This window comes from Olea europaea, chromosome 3 (genome assembly GCF_002742605.1).
Source record: "Olea europaea var. sylvestris chromosome 3, O_europaea_v1, whole genome shotgun sequence".
NCBI classification, from domain to species: Eukaryota; Viridiplantae; Streptophyta; class Magnoliopsida; order Lamiales; family Oleaceae; genus Olea; species Olea europaea.
Window position 1 is genome coordinate 22400781 of NC_036239.1, and position 5037 is coordinate 22405817.

Below are 5037 nucleotides of genomic sequence, written 5' to 3' on the forward strand. Positions count from 1 at the left end.
ATCATAATAACGATGCCGTTTATTAATATTTAATTAAATAACATTAAAAATTCTTCAATATATATTTAAATTTACTAAAACTAGAAGAACTAGGTATGGACTTTCGTTTCGGTTGAAAAAATCGTTCCATAATTTGCAAAATACCCCAATTTATTTTTAATTAAAATTGATTAAAAAACAGAGAACACATGGTTGAATTGAGCTCCAGATCTTTTCTATTAATATTTTACTTATCTTAATTTCCTAAACATGAATTTTCAAATCACAAAATCAAAACTCACAAATGGTAAATCATAATTCTTAAGTCATAAAACATAAATTATTTATCATAATTCATATATCACAATTCTAATTTCTTAGTCATAAAACATAACTCATAAATAATAAATAATAAATTGAATTATGTGATTATATCATTATGAGAACAAAAACCTAAAATAAGAAAATAGAAAAAAGAAAAGAAAGAGAAAGGCGCTCACAAGTCACAGTCTAAGACCGGAGATCGGAAAGGTCGACGGCGAGTCATCGTTGGTATCAGTGGCGGTCGACTAGCTGTCGTCAGTCAACAGCACCAGCCAGCAGGAGACCGAGACTCCATAGTTCGCCCAAATTGCCACATCAAGAAGCGGAAAGCTTTTTTTTTTTTTCTTTTACAATTAAATCGTGATTTCATTGATTTGGATTTTGAACCATTTCCTTCAATTGAACATTTTGTTAGCATGCTTCCGCACCTCATGAAATGCGTTGGAATATGGAAAGAAGATTCCATGAAATTAAAGGTGGATCTTGATTTCTCCCTTCCCCGACAGAAAAATAGGTATGTTTTTTACCTCCACTTATAGTTAATCATACTATTACATGCTGAATTTCATACCTAATAGACTGATTCTTGTTTCCCAGACATGATTGCGGCATATACGTTGTCAATTTACAGATTACATGCTACATGATGACATAGGATCCATGTCCATGAAGTTCAATACGGGTAGAGCACGATTAGATATAACTTCATTGTTGTTTAGATTTCGGGAAATCGGGAAGGCCAAAAGAAGGTGCAACCAACTGGAGGAGAAAGCATTATTATAGAGTGATAGTGCAATGTGCAGTTACAAGTTGTAATAGATGGAAACATAGTCTCTTATGCTTGAAAATTCGTCTGTAATAACAACGTACTTGTTATTTTTTATTGTTTATATCAACAATTATATTAGTTTTTGGAGACTTCATTACATTGTCTTGAAATGTTTAACTGTATATCATATTATGCAAGATTGATTATGTATCCAAACCAAGTATCAAAACTTAATACACAAAATTATCTCATTGTGTCATGTTATATCAACCCAAGTGATAGACACGTTTATCATTGCAATTGAACCACACCCATTTTTAGGATTTTTTGCAATTGGTCACATGTCATTACATATTGGTCACAGGTTATTGAAAAGTGGTCACAGGTCATTGCATGTTAGTCACAGCCAACTGCATATTGATCACAGGTCATTGCACAGCGGTCACAGGTAATTGCAAATTGTCACAAGCCAATGCATGATGATCATATAACATTTATGCATATAGGTTTTCATGTGTGACAAATTGTACACGCGTCATATGTACAATTGGTCACATGTGATTGCATATTGGTCACAAGTCATAAAGAGTGGTCATAGGTCCTCGAAGATTTGTCATAGGTCATTGCATATTGATCACATGTCATTGCATATTGGTCACAAGTCATGAAGAGTGGTCATAGGTCCTCAAAGATTTGTCATAAGTCATTGCATATTGGTCACATGTTAGTGTCTGATGATCATAGAACATTTTTGCATACAAGTTTTTATGTGTTACACAGTGTATATGCATCTCATACGTGCAAGTGGCCACATATTCCGGCTACACATCCAAAGTGCATTGCAATAAAGTCACAGCACATGTCACAGATCCTGTTATATGGTCAAAACACACTTTATGAGTCAAAATACTAGATTTATCAATACAAAAACTGAGCATTATATTGGTAGCGATATAGTCAATATGTATCATCTTATGTTTTGTGTCCTATACTACAAAAAATCAACGAATGAAAAAATGAAAGAATTATCAAAATTATATCAATGTGTATTGCCAGTCTTCATCCTCTTCTTTTCTTTATTCTTGTGGCTCTGACTTAACGGAACTAAGCTATTGCACGTTCTACGATTGTGACCACGTTCAACACATCGATCGCATTTGATAGTTATGTTTTCTTCATAGACTAGTTTGAATCTCTTCTCAGTAGGCCTTTCACAACTACACTTTTGATTATGTGCTAGTACAACTATGTCATGGACATCATTTGGAACTATCTATTCAGATGGATTTTTGACAGGAAAAATGATTTCTTGGTTTGTATTTCTGTATGTTTTACTTGTATAGTAGTAAAAACACTATTCATGTGGATCCATCTTCATACTTACAAACATAGCCAAAGCGTGTGGACAAGGTAGTTGACCAACTTGAAGTATCCTACCTGTGCATGTCCGATTTTCTATATCAACAATGAAAGATGAATTTTCACCGCTAGCTGAGAACATTACCTGATTAATGGGGAAAACCTGCAATTACAGATACAAGTTATATACACAATAAGTCACAAAAATAAAAGTCGAGACACGAATGAAAGTGCATGTCACATACGTATATAATGTTGCACAAATATTATACAAACACAACAGTACAAGTCACAACATAAGTCACATATACTATGTTTGGTCACAATATATCTTAGGCAAAAACATCTAAATTTATCAGAATACAGTGTTTGTCACAAATCAATTTTGGTAAGTCACGGATTAGATATTAGGTCACAGCATTTAACTTTACCCTCAAGTTCCTTATATTTGTGCTCATTTCCTTCATTTGCTTCTCATACTTGCTTGACAAGGACGTAAAAATACCTTGCGTGTTCTTCTTGTATCTGCAAAACCAAGATTGCAGAATTTGTCTTAATAACTCTAACAAAGCTAAAATATGATAGTTTTTGGTAGACTTTGTGACTGCATTAACCGACTTCATGATATTCGATGTTATTGTAAAATATCGATTTGAAGGCATGTGGAAACGTGACTATCTCTCAAGTCTAACATCGTCCTATAAACAAAAATATGGAGACGTATATATTATAGTGTATAGTATCCTATCAAATGTATTTAAATGAATACAGATTGCCAATAATGTATAGTATATTACCAGGTAACCCCTTATCTTCTCATTAATCGAGTTGAGATGTTGCATGTAATATTCATATTCCAACAATGTGTACGCGTGAATAGCTGCATTGAATGCTTGTGTGATGTTTTGTCCCGATCTCTCGTAATGTAATTTTAGATTTTGTAGTAGATGGTATAAACATATCTCGTGACAAGTTCCCAAATACACGTTTTCAATTATCTTTTTGATACTGTTGTGACGATCTGATACAAAGCACAAACTATCTTTGTCCTCGTTGGCTTTTTTCACTGTTCAAAAAACCATGTCCAAGAGCTGTCATTCTCGTCATCTCCAATCTCGAAAGCAAGTACATATATGCTGTTATTTACATTTTGCGTGCCATGAATAAGGTGCCACCGTAGTGTCCATTTAGATATGTGTCATCAACCACAACAATTGACCTACAATGTTTCCATCCTCGTATGGTTGCACCTAATGTCATGAAGCAATATTTAAACCTAACGTGACCATCAATTCTTAGGCTTGTAACCGAACCATTATTTGTTTGTTGTAGCACGGAAAAAAATGTTGGTATCTTATTGAATGAGTCAATTGGATCACCACTTAGCACTTTCAAAGTTTCCTCTCGAGATCGACAAGCCTTAACATAGTTCAAAGATCCTCCATATGTATGCAAAATGCCGTCGTCTATATCATTCAGTGCGTATATGGTCCGTGATGATGTGTACTTGTATCTAATGCAAGTTGACACAACTATCTTTGTTACTTGCCTATGAGTACTGAGTACAATGTTTGCAGCACATGTTTGACATTTTAAAATATGCCTAATTTTAAACATATCTGTTCTAGCTAACTTCGATACTCTGCATGTCCAACTACACTCGTCATGTGAACATATGACGAGATAGTCTTTCTTATCTGACCGAACGATAACATATTCAAACATATGTTGGATTGCATAAAACGACAAGCTCAATTCATAATCTCCTTGTTACGAAAAATTCTTCCTTCCTCTATCTCCCTAGCATCTGCGATCGTCACAACTGTGACCTCATGTTCGAACTTGTCACTAGATGGATCCACTATTACTCCACATATACCGATGACATATCTGTTAATGAAAACCCATGTTCATTCGATTGAATATCAACTGATACAGCAATAGGCTATTTTTTACTATCTGTAGCTGTGACCTCAATGTGAATTAGATATTTGGCAAGTTCACGATTCATATCCTTTACAACCATGTACGACAACACATTATTGTCACTCTTGATTGTTATCGAAGGAAAATCACTATTCAAGACATACTTCATCCTCACATCAACTTTTGCAGGGTCGAAGCCAAACTCTTTCATAACTGTATCAACAAGCCTCAAATGCCCACAATTACGATCAATCAACACTAGCGACATTTGTGAGCAATTCAACAAACAAACGTGAATGAACCCCATTTCTACAAAATAAACAAAAACATAATCAGTCAAACATCCAATTACAGTCACAACAAACGCATGTCGAGTCTCGAATATTATGGTCACATATTGAATATATGCAAGTCACATGTTTACATTTTACAAAATTTATGCAATTGGTCATAGGTCATTACATATTTGTCACATGTCATTGCATATTGGTTACATGCCATTGAAGAGTGGCCACAAGTCATTGTATATTGATCACAGCTAACTGTATATGGGCTACAATTCTGTTAATTGATCACAGGTCACAACAAAAGCATATCGAATCTCGAATATCATGGTCACATATTGAATAAATGCATATCACATGTTCGTATTAAATCATAAAACATGAAGAATTGAGTCA